We start from the raw sequence: 13,653 nt of genomic DNA on the forward strand, positions 1-13,653 counted from the left end.
TGAGCCAGTAAAAGAAGTGAAGCTGTGGAATTCCCGCCCCCCGCATTTCTACATCGTATTAAATCTTCGTACTGGATACAGTTGGTTTGGGAGTTGCAAAGAATCATATAATTGTGTCACATACTATAAAATGTGAGAGATAGGGAAAGTATTTACTACAAGGCCGCATTTTTTGACCCAGATGCTATTGCCAAAGGAGTTTATTGTTTCAAGGCAAGGGTTGTTTATTCATCACAATAAGCTCATCTTAGATGCTAAGACCTCTGGGTTTAAAAGCAGGCACAGTTAGGTTGTCTGACCCTGACTAACAAGCTGAAATATGTGCAGTACGCATCATAAGAGAAAAATGTGCAGGTATGTTGGTCTCAGCATTGTTGGTACGTGCTCCTGAAATGCTCAAGGCCTGATTGGGAAGCAGAGAGTTCTGCCAACCTCAAGCCTTCAGTGGAAACCCCACCCAGGAAAAGATTCTCACATATGTTAAGCTGACAGAACAAACAGAAAGGACCAATTTTGGTCATCCAATGTGTATTTCCAAGGAGAAGATTTAGCCACTGGGGACTGACCCTTCAGACCTTTCCCAGGAAAATATTCTAATGTCACAGAAAGAGTCTGCATCTGTGAGGCGTTTGGGATCACTCTCTCCTTTTCCTCCCGCTCCCCACAACCCTACCCTGGCTGCAGACCCTGAAAAGGGATGGTTTTCAAGAATTTGAGTTCTTACACTTCATTCCAAATGAGGATCAGCATTAAGCTTGCCAATTACAAACACCCCCCCACACACATACACTACACACACACCTCAAATATAGCTTTTTTATTTGCTATTCACAAGCCAGGTTTCAGAAGTTTTGAAGGGAAAATGAAACTCAAAACATAGTTAAAAACCTATCATTTATATTTCCCGCAGTATGCTCCTCCTGCTTACTAAATCTCAGTAAGAAAACTACAGCATTATGAAATAAAGGATTTTGAGAAAAGCATAAATGGGAATCTGAGACATACAGTGGGAAAAGAGCTAGAAGAAAATAAGATGAGTTTATAGCAAAATTCTGCCGATGATTCTAGGTTGTTGAGCACTTAAAAAAAATTAACTCTATGCCTCATTATCACTATCTGTACCATGAATAGGCTGGAATTGATATCTTCTAAGGTCCTTCTCCACTCTAAATCTATGATTTGAACATTGTCAGAATTTAATAAATGCTCTATCTATTCATCTTATCTTTTAGGAATCGATGGTTCATGCTCTGTGCTAGATTCTGGGAATATAAATAAGTATTCCTTGCTCTCAAGTAGCTTACATTCTAACAGGGGTGATGATAAAGACCTATGTAAGAATATGCAGAATAGTTATAAAGAGATTAAACACATAAAAGTAAGGAAGTTCAAAAGGGATACAAGAAGACTTTATGCAGAAAAAATTGGTGTTTGAACTGAAACTTGAAGAATATAATTTAGTATATTAGCATAAAAGTTTCTTTAACACTGATGCCTAAGAATAATGGGTTGAATTTTTTGATTAATTAATTGACATAAATTCATATTATAGTGGTTTTTAATGTTTGTCTAGACTTAAGTCCATCCTAAGGAGGAAAAGTCTACAGGATAAAGGGAATGAAGACAAGAAGATAATAACTTACTTGATATTAGTGTTCATGACATATTAGGAACAATAATTGGCATATTGCATGTGCCCTTTAAAGATATTTGTTGAGCTGAATTCTATAGCTTTGTTTGAAAGGGGGAGGGAAAGGGCTGGAATAGGCAGATTTTTGTTTTTGTGACTTTGTTGAGCATAAATATCCTCCTTTACCCCTAGGGAGGAGAAGAGTGAAAAGACATCATATAACATACATTTCTTCTCCAAGGTGAAGATTAGAACTTTAAAAGAAAAAAGAAGTGGGAAAAGATATAGGAAGGAAAAGCACAGCCTGCTTTGCAAACAGTGTCAAAGCACAAGATTTGGTTTACTGGAGGATGGTTTGAGACAACAGAATGATGGGTTCTTGGATAAGCACAGTGCATATCTCACAAGAACTGTGGGAAGAATTTGTTTAGCTGGAGACCAGCCAACCTTCTCAAGACAGCTTTCTGCTGGAAATTGAGGGGGAGCAAGAAAAATGCTCAGATAAAACTTTAAAACTAGATAATGTAGAGAACAAGAAGTATGGCACAGGAAAAAAAAATAATAATAGGAGCAGAAGTGCCCAGTAATTCATAGGAGAAAATAACAAAAAAGAGAGTGAGAAACAATGTTTAGGCCCAAGATGTCTATATACCAATGTACAGGATATAAGAAACAAAGTGAACTTGAAATGTCAACACAAGGAGGTAAATACAATCTCAAAGGTATCATTAAGACTTGATTGGATGAGACTTATGGCTGAAACATAGCAATGAAGACTATATCTTGTTTAAGAGAAATAGATCTGATGAAAGGGGCGAAGCACATAACATTATAGGTCAAAAAGATATGTGCGCAAGAATTTCTAGACCTGAGAGTAGAAATATAGTTGGGTGTTTCTGTGCACTAAGTTGCATGCTCAAGTTGTTTAGAAGGATCAAGGCCAACTAACCCATAAAATGTAGAATTCACAGCTGTTCTGAGGAGCAGCTGAATCCATCCATTTCAGACCAGGTCTCTGTTTTGAAAGGGCTTGCTTAATTCTCCATAACCCACCATATTTCTGTCTGTCCCCAGAAATGCAACCTCCTATTCCCCATCTGGCTTGTTAGTATTATTCCTACTCATCCTGATTACAGTTTGGAACAGGAAGTTCTGCAACCCTGAGATTATGTATAAAGTTTAGCCTCCACTGCTAGAGGTATGATTAACCAGTCAACTATATTTGCCTTTGTTCTAGAATTTCCCAACCACCAGACACTCCAGCTGGTCTCTAGAATAATTCAGGACCTCCAGCAAATTTACAGGTTACTGTGGTCTAGGAGGATAATGTTTCTGTAGTAAACCCTGGTTATTACTGAAATGGCAGAAATCATTTTCAGCTAATGGCTCTAGGCTGGCTTCATTACTTATAACTTTACCTATTATGTCATTTTCTCATTCTTGTTTAGTGATTATTGGGATACATTCTCTGATGCTGCATGATCCCATATCTTGGCAGTCGAAGTAGATAATATTTAATTCTGTTGGTTGTCTTCAATAGTAGCTGAGAGTTCTTCATCCATTAATAAGCTATTAACACTGTTGTTTTGGACAAATGCTGCAATCTTTGTCCTAATTGAGGTGGATACTCAATTGCCCCCACTATATTCACAATCATGTGATTAATTTAGTCCTATGGTCCTCATACTCAGAGATCACACTATATCCTCTTCAGGACTGAGACCCCAGACTCCATACAATGTAGAAGGACAGCACAGAAAGAATAATAGTAGCAGAGATGGCCAGTAATTCACAGGACAAAATAACAGGAAGTGGATTGGAATAATATATAGACTAACTATATAATATATTTACATATTATATAGTTATATTTTATAATAAATATAAATAATAATAATAATATAGAGACTAAAATGTCTATAGACCAAAGGGTAGGAAAACCAAATAAACTTGAAAGGGGAATTGTGGACAAAAACATCAAATAGAACTTCATCTGGTTCTCTCCCTTTGTACTGCTTCCTCTTTTTTTTTTTTTTTTAAGGACACCAGTATTGTTGGTTAGAAAGAAAAATGACAGCTAAGTGGCTCAGTTAACAGAAGATTAGGTCTAGAATCAGGAAAACTTAAGTTCAAATTTGGCCTCAAGAAGTTACTAGCTGTGTGACCCTGAGCAAATCACTTAATCTCTGACTAAGTTTCTGTAACTATAAAATAGGGATAACAAGAGTACCTATTTCCCAAGGTTGCTGTGAGGATTAAATGAGATAATATTTGTAAAATATCTAGCACAATACTTGGTACATAGTAGGCTTAATAAATGTCCTTCCTTTTTGTTGTTTCCTTTCTTCTTTCCTACCTACTCTACAGCTTTGCTGTGATTTTCAGGCATTTGGCATTCACACCATCAGAGATTTTTACACTTTTCCTCATTCACAATCTCCTGGACCAAACAGGACTTTCACAGAACATACATCTAATATTCTTTCATAAGGATGATGAATAGAAATAGGCATTCTAAGCCCATGTTGCACAGTGTGATCCATAATGCCTTTGCTATGCTCTAGCATTTCATAAATTTTGTCTTCTAAGACTTGTAGGATCATGGTCAAATAATCTATTAGCAAATAAAAAACAAACAACTTAATCTACTCTTAAGATCTTGTGCATCAAATACAATTAATCACCCAAGTCCTGGCCTTTTTTGACAAATATTTCTTCTAAATGTTATTAGGAAAACATCAGTTTGACAGAGAGGGAACAGAAAATTCATGAGCATCTGAGAGGCCAGTTGGGATTCAGGCTAGATCCCTAGAAAGCAGATTTGGTATTTTTTAAGGGGGGTGGTAGCAGGAGAGACTCCTAAGATCACAAAAAGCCAGCAGGGATACTGGATTTTATAGGGAATATTTTGAGAATTTCATCACTAAATATTCACTCCTAAAAGCCTTATTTGTAAATATATTAAAGACCCCCAAAGCAGAGGTCAGTGATCAATCACTAAGCAACCATTCTTGGAGAGGAGCTTGACACTGCCCTACAAGGATAACTTAATATTTTTTTTCCAGTGCCCATTTATTGTGAAAACTCCTGTCTTCTGTGGTTCTCTTCAACAAAGAGGGGATCCAAATCAGTTCCAATTGATCAATAATGAACAGAACCAGCTACACCCAGAGAAAGAACACTGAGAAATGAATACAGACCACAACATAATATTTCCACTCTTTTTGTTATTGTTTACTTGCATTTTTGGTTTTTCTTCTCAGGTTATTTTTACCTTCTTTTTAAATCCAATCTTCCTTGTATAACAAGATAATTGTGTAAATATGTATACACATATTGTCTTTAACATATACTTTAACATATTTAACATGAATGGGACTACCTACCATCTAGGGGAGGGGATAGAGGGAAAGAGGGGAAAAGTTGAAACAGAAGTTTTTGCAAGGGTCAATGCTGAAAAGTTATCCATGCATATGTTTTGTATATAAAAAGCTATAATAATAATTATATATATATATATATATATAAAACGCAGGAAAAAAGAACAAAGGAAAAGCAACAATAAAGTTATATAAAGTGCAAAATAAAAAAAGAAAACTCCTGTCTTCTAGGTAGCAAAAGGGGCTATCATCAAAAGGTAGGCTAGCTAACAATTTATTAATAACTTTATTCAAGAAAAAACAACTGGGCAAATGTAAAACAAAACCAGTTTGGGAAAAGGATTTTTAGAAGACATCCATTAACATCCAAAGAGGTTCCATCATCTTTCCAACCTTCAAGCTCCCTTCCCACAAAATCATAAAGTTTAGACCTGCTCCCATTAGAAGAGGAAATATCCATGTAAATAATCTGCCATTAAAGGAAGGTTTCACTTGCCCTGTGGGCTACCATTAACATGTTCTGAGTTAGAGGATCCATGTTGCTATGTTTTTCCTCCCTACCCATGGAACAGTGTTTCAGTTGAGTCTAATCCAGTCCCTGGGTCTTTACTCACCAAATACTTAGATTCTCACCAGTAAGAGATCATGACATGAAGGTTAGTTTTTCTTCTTTCCCAAAGAGTTAAAGTACCTGGCTCAGTTTTCTTCTCTATCTCATGCAATCCAAAATATTTAGAGACTTCAACATATCTATTAATATACCCTCAAATGCCAATGCTCTCTGACCTCCATTTTGTCAAATTCCTATGGACATGAACATGCCTTAAATCTTACCCTCTCTCAGCCACTTTTATCTGGCTGTTCCTTATGTCTGGAACGAACCAGAATAAGCAAGCTTTTATCTCACATTCACCTCTTATGGTCTTTTGTTTGCCTCAAAATCTGTAAAAAGTATCACCTTCTATGTAAGACCTTTCCTGCTCTCTCTATCTCCTACTGCTCTACCTCAAAAATTACATTGTATTTATTTTGTATAAAAATATTGGTTGTTGTTACTGTCATTTTTGTTGAGTTATTTCATTCTTGTTCAACTCTTCATGACCCATTTGTGGTATTCTTGGCAAAGATACTGGAGTGGCTTTTCCAATTCATTTTACACTTGAGGAAACTGAGACAAATAGAATGAAGTAACTTGCCTAGAGTCACACATCTAGTAAATATCTGAATCTTCCTGAATTCAGATCTCACATTATATCCTTTAAGCCACCCAACTGCCCCCACATAAATAATATGTGACTGTGTATATACATATATATTTATTTATTCAGACATACATAATGTACAAGTTGCCTATACATATATAAATGCACACATGTATGTATGCTGCTTCTCCTGTTAGCATATAAGTTCTTTGATCAGAAAATGTTTTTTTTTAAAACATTTTTAAATGTTTGTTTTAAGCATGAAATGTTTGATCATCTATGTTTGATTCATATGTTTGATATTCTAGTCTAGAATTTTGTCTTGTTTTAAAAAAGTTTTTTAAAAAACTGGCATAGTACCTGGCACATTTTAATAAATGCTCATTGATAGGTTAATTTTCCTTTTTGGTAAAAAATCTCCTAGCTTTTCATCTTTTCCACTGACTCACTCCTCCTATACCAATTCTTCATCTTCACTGCAACCTCACTCATTTCATCCTTCTCTGTTCTCTAATCTACCGATGTGGATCTTACTTCCCTTTTCTTATTTCACAGTTTTAACCCAGTAGTTAGAGCAGCTACTTTTTGTCCCCTGACCTTGAATGCCTGGCATCCTAGTACCATTTATTCCCTTCTAATTCTCATCCCTAGGTCACCCTCACCATCTGCCTTATTTGCTCTTATTCCTATGCTGCTAAACACTGATGGGAAGTTATGCCAAATGTGCCAACTGGGTAGACTACAAATTCATGTTATCTAATCTCATCTGGGCCTTCACAGCTACACAGCAATCCTTTTGTTCTTCCTGACTGACTCTATTATGCTTCCCCAACAGCTGTTCCAAGCCTCATCCTCTCTCTTCAAGTTCCATGTCACTCCCCATAGCCCTATCTCTCAGCAGATGACCTCACCTCCCATTAATGAGAAAATTGAAGCCATCTCTCATGAACTGCTTCCACTTCCTCACTCCACACCTCAAAATTTCATTGCATCTTCACCTCTCCTCTCTTATCTATAGTCACTAAAGACAAAGTGGGTTTTTTCTCTTCAAGGCTAATATTCTACTTGTACACTTGATCCTATCATTTCTAATCTTCTCTGAAAGTTTGTCTCATCAATCATTCATTCACTTTTCTGCTCTTAAATCATTATCTACCCCTAACATTGCCTTCCAACATGCCTGTATCTTCACCACTTAATTTTTTTATTTGATCTTAGCTGTTCATTCTAGGAATATTTTTAAATCTTTCTTCCCTTTCACTGCCAGACTCCTAGAAAGAGTTATCTGTACTCTCACCTCATTTTCTCACTGCCCATTCATTCCTCAATCCCTTGAAATTTGCTGACTCCAGCATGTTACTAAAGCTTCGTCTACATAGGCTATCAATTTGGCATTTGCTTTTGATGGCTTTTCTACCTGGACCTTCTAGACAGTATTGACATTTCTTACCACTTCCTGCACTCCTTTTTGTCTAGCTGTTCTTTCCCACCTTGGTTTCCTAATACTCTTCTTTCTTGGTTCTTTTCCTATCTGTATGGTCATCACTTCTTAATCTCATCTTCTAGCTCCTGCTGGATGAATTTAGGAAAGGAACATGTTTTGGACATGCTGAGTTTGAGATCCTAACAGGACATTCAAGTGAGAATGCCTAATAGTTGGTGAGGTAAGACAGGAATTCTGGAAAGACATCAAATTTGGATATATGGAGATTTGGCCATAATCTACACAGAGATGATATTTAAATCTAGATAAGGTCCCCAAATGTAGAGAGAGAACCAGTATAAGCAATTAGCTTAAAGGCATTTGTTATGATGACATAGTAAGAGTAGTAACTACAAAATATTCCTCCAAAAATACAGAGTGCATTCTTCCACAAATACATACAAAGTCAATGTGATAGTGGATAGAAATTTAGAGAATATTATTCATAAGGCACACAAAACAATACATGTGGCCAATACAAATCACCTCTGGCACTGAAGAACCTTAAGGTGCTTTCTCTTCTCCCAGTATCGTCATGCTGTCCAGTGATAGGTACAGTATTTCTATTGAATTAATTTACCTAGATTCCCTATACCTATCCCTCTTTATAACTTGACTCTATACTGCCAAAGCTAATTCTTTCTTCAACTCATAATTGACTCTCTTCTCTACTACCAGGAGTCATACCACTTGGACTGTACTTCCTGCTGGATGTAGTGTTTCTTACAAGGTGAGTAGTTCTGATATAAAGCTTTATGGCCAATGATGAAGGGACACACAGAGAGCTCTTTTCATTTCCTCCAAAAGAAAAATTATAAAAGAAAATACAAAGTAAGTGCCCCTTTCAAGAGATAGATACTTCCCCTATAATTAAAATGATACTGGTCTTCTCTAAACATTTCCTCTATATCACAAAAATGTCATTGGTCATTGGTCAAGGATCTTGAGATTGTTTTCTCTTTTTATTGCTTTCATATCTGGAAAACTAACTTTTAAAAAGTCATCAGGAGTATGATTAATCTTTGGCCTATCTAACAAGCTGGCAAGCTATCTGACAAGCTAACCCTAATTCAATTCCATCAAGTGAAAATTCTTCACAGATTGTAAAGGATAACATGGAGTAGTTATGAATTTATACTTTTCTTAACACATTATTTCTGTTGCTTGCCTCTTTTGAAATTTCATCTCCTGAGTTAGATTTGGGGAGGAGGGAGATGAGCAGATGGTCAGAGATATAGAAATCATTTTGTTATTGCACTTCTGACCAACTTCTACATTCATACACATACATGTATGCATGCACATATATACTCACTCTAACATGAGTATTTGTAAATTCTTCATTTAATTTACTAATAATTTCATCCTACACAAAATTGATATTTATTAGATATTTATTTAAAAATCTAATATTATTTAGGCATTCTGCTAAGTGTGGGGACATAAATACAAGCAAATAAAATATTCCATATCCTCAAGAGCCTACATTCTAATAGGAGAAGAGAATACATAAAGGGAAGGTGAAACATTCTAGAGTAACAGACATATATGGACATGTTAGAGGAAGAAAGCAAGTGAATTGAATTGGGAGTTAGAAATGGTGGTAGAAAAAGTGCAAGGCAAAACTGTTTTTCTGAATTTCATTCTGGCCAACAAAGAACTCTAGTAAAGTTGAAGTGCTAGAGACTTAAAGAGAAAGGGATCATGCAATTTTTTAAATTTATAGTATTAAAGAAACTAAATATTGGAGATAATCAGATAGACTTTAGTACAGCAAATTTCAAAAAGTTCAGAGAATTTCAAATGTAATCATATAGCCAGAAACATTAAGGAGAATCTGGCTCCAAAGGGAAGAAATATTCTCAAAAACCATAAAGTTATGAATTATTTGGATGAGAAGTTAAAGGAAGAGGTACATCAAGAAACTGGTATGTCTACACATGGAATGTTGCAGTGAACCTAAAAGGGTCATGTATAAAAAAGTACTAAATGAGTATATAGCCAATAAAAAATATAGAAAACTTGGAGAGAACTCTAAGAATAGTATAAGACCAAAGCCCACAATAAGCCATCTCCTGAGAAAAGACAAAAAGCTTTCTCATAATGGCTGGGAATAAGAAGGAAGACAAGGAAGGGAAAGTCTCTCAGCTTGGTACAAATGGTGTAATGTTGACAGATGATAGTGAAAAAGAAGTGTTATTCAAATTCTATTTTGTTTCTATCTTCTATATGAAGAAGAACAATTTTCAGATTAGAAAGAGTAATATAAATAGGATTAAGAGGCACTTGTTGCCCAAGATAATATGAAGAGAGAAAAGAGAATAGCAAGCTTTTTGAAATTCGTGCAGATCTCCAAATTATTGTATTTAGGAGTTCTGAAAGTTCTAGATGTTCTCACTAAACTATTTCTATCAGTCTCTTAGGAATATTGGGGAATGGGACAGGTAATGGAAGACTGAAGCTGGATTTCAAAAAAGGGGAGGAAATGGATTTCAAAAACAATCAACTGAAAAATCTGATGTTGATCCCTGACAAAATTCTAGACTAGATTATCAAACATATGAATCAAACATAGATAATCAAACATTTCATGCTTAAAACAAAGTTTACAATCATTCATTAAGAGCAAGGTATGCCAAACTAACTTCATTTCCTTTTGGACAGTAAATCAGGAGAATATTGTAATCATAGAATCATAACAAAGCATTTTCATTCATTCAACAAACACTAAATGACTAGCATATACAAGGCATTATGGTACAGATTGAGTGAAATGCCAAAATAAATTATAATACAATACCTGCCCTCAACAAGTTGGCAATCTAATGCACTAAATCATATATGTGCACACAAAAATAACAAGCAAAACTCTAAATCAAATGTAATTAGAGATTTTTACCAAGCTTATAATGATATTTTTGTATAGAGACTTCTTACCTGATGTAGCTATGGAAATTTTCCCCTAGAAACTTAAAAATACAAAACTACCAAACTATTGAAGAGAGCTGAAGTATAGTTTTGCCAGATATTAAAAAAAAACTGGGATAGAATAATCTCTTGAAGTCAATTACATCTTTATATGCTATGATGCTACATTAAGACACTATATTAGATATCAAATTCCAAAGCACACTACATTCTACATAATGAAAGGTAAATCTCTTGACTAAGAGATTAAAGAAGTACTATTGTCTAGCTATGCCATGAACTCTGAAAAAAAAAATCAGAGAGAAAAATTAATGATGGTATGATGCTGGAATTTATTGTCAGGGATTTTGGTAAAGGGAAAGAAAACAGATAAGAAATTTTGGTGTCCATGGAAAACACAAAATAGCAAAGTGATAAAAAGTATTTAAAAGGTTATACAATCTACAAGTATATGAAACAGTCCTAAAGGAAAGTCAGGACTGCACAAAAGAAATGCATCACAACTATAAAATTATTCATTAAGGCACTGGAGACTGAGAAGAAAAAGGGGTAAAGAGTCAAACAAGAAGTTTCCAAGAAGTTTGCATCCAATGATTGTTGATAGAATCTTAGAGCTAAGCCATGCTTCATACAGAAAGAATCTAGATTATAATATAAAAGGAAAATAAAATGCAATTTGGTTCCTTTCAGAGTGTAATAAGAATCAAATGTGATTGCCTGATCAGAAAAGAACTCTTCCTGAACAGGGAATAGTGTTTAAAGACTAGGCTTTTTTTTGCCTAATACTCCAGCTTAGATAAAATTTTTCATCTATTCTTTTTAGTAGATAAAAGAGAGAAAGAATTCTAAAAATAACTAGCATTTATAAAGTTTTTAAAGCTCTGCAAAGCACTTTACAAATATCTCCTTTTACCCTCACAACTTTGGGAGGTAGCTGTTGTTATCATCTCCATTTTGCAGATTAGAAAACTGAGGCAACCAGAGATTAAGTGACTTGCCCAGGATCATACAGCTAGAAAATGTCTAAGATCATTGAATTTAGGTATTACTGATTCCAGTTCCAGCTCTCGATCCACTATACCACTAGCTTGCCTAATTATCAAGTCAAGGTGACCATAGGCTGATATAGATAGAATCTATAGACCCTAGTCAAGGGAATAGTTTTTTGATATAAATAGTATTTAAAGTGATTTTTTTTTCTTTTTTAAAAATTCCTTTCATCAAAGAGCATAATCCTTCTGTCTTCAAAGACTCTTTCTAGTTATGTGAACTCCCCATTTTCCTTTTCATTTTTGTATCCTCAGCATCTAATGCAGAGTCTAGCATACAATAGACATAAAATAATTGTTGAATTGAATTGAAATGAAATGAACTGAGTTTCCAAGTCTTTAGAAAAAAATCTTTTGGAAAAAAGGTGAACAATTATATTTTTCCAGTATAAGAAGAAAATGTATGAAGAAGGAATCAAAGATTGGAAACTATAGATTCAGAGTTAGCAGAGACCTTAGAATTCATTTAGTCCAATCCTCTCACTTTATATAGGAGAACACTGAAGCTTATAGAACTTGATACTTTTTCCTCAAAAATGTGACATCTGGGGAAAGGAGACATACATGAGAAGTGGAAAAATACAAGTAACTATGATACTTCTGGGAAATAGGGACTAGTTATCCTTTCTTAGTCCTTTCACCAGTGATATTTTATAAGACACTAATTTAAAGAAAGGGTCTGGAAATTGGACTTCAACGACTTCACCCCCATTTCTGTCCTAACCATTCATTTGATTTCCCAAGAGCTGGCTTTATGTGGAGGCCAAATAGGTAACTGCCTGTGTGGATTGATTTGAGGGAGTGTGAAAAGACACTAAAATCTTAAAAAAAAAAAAAATCTTCTGTTGGCTTACTCCCTCTTTAGTACTTTGATGTGAGACTGATTCCTTTGGGACTTTAAGGCTTCCAAATCTTTAAGAGTTCTCTACTAGATTGCAAATACCCTTGAGAGAAATAAAAGTCTAATTTGGGTTAAGAAACATTGATGTAGTCTAAACTGTTCTTTTCACAGATGAGGAAAGTGATATATAAATAATGTTTCTAGATTTGTCCTGCATAGCACATAATAGCAAACTTAAGTATTCACAAGTAGTAGTATTTAAGAACAGTGAAAGTAGTTTGAGAAAAATAAGATTCAAGGTATAGTCACAAGAATACTTATGTGATATAATGACTAGAGGACTAGCCTTGGAGTCAAGAAGACCTGAGTTTGAATTTTGACTCAGATGTTTGTAAGCTGTGTGACCCTGGGCAAGTTATACAGCTTCAGTTTATTCTTGTAAAATGAGGATCATAATTTTTTGTTGTTGTTCTTCAGTCATTTCCAAATCTCCATGACTTTATTTGAGTTTTTCTTGGCAAAGATACTGGGAGGTAGGTGTTGTTCATGATGAAACAGAGGTAAACAAGATTAAGTGACTTGCCCAGGGTCACACAGCTAGGAAGTGTTTGAAGTCAGATTTGAACTCAGGAAGATGAGTCTTCCTAGGGCCAGCACTCTACCTACTGGACCATGTAGAGCATAATAATAGGACTCATCTAACAAAGTTATTGTGAACATTGAGTGTAAAATGCTTTGTCAACTTCAAAGCACTACATAATTATTGGCTATCATTACTATTTCAAAATGTGTATCACTTCAATTCATTGACAGCTAAGAATCTCAGATAACGTGATTTCTTACAAATCTTTTTTAAATAAATATGTTTTTTAGGGATATAATGGTGCCCATAAGTTATTTTCAGTGTTTGGCATTTATAGAAATGTCACTAAAATAGAAATGGATATTTAGCCAATACAAGGCAGGGTTTGGAATTATCTGGGGCTTCTGGTAGACTGTAAACTCACTAAGAGTCATCAGTTCAGTATGACAACCAGAAGGCTCATGGGAGCTAAGACTGTATCGCTTAGAGACCTAGCATGCAGGAATAAGGAAAGGGACCTATTGTGCCCTTTGCCTTGATCAAACCACATCTAAAGA

The sequence above is a fragment of the Antechinus flavipes genome, chromosome 3, assembly GCF_016432865.1.
Source record: "Antechinus flavipes isolate AdamAnt ecotype Samford, QLD, Australia chromosome 3, AdamAnt_v2, whole genome shotgun sequence".
In the NCBI taxonomy this organism is placed as follows: domain Eukaryota; kingdom Metazoa; phylum Chordata; class Mammalia; order Dasyuromorphia; family Dasyuridae; genus Antechinus; species Antechinus flavipes.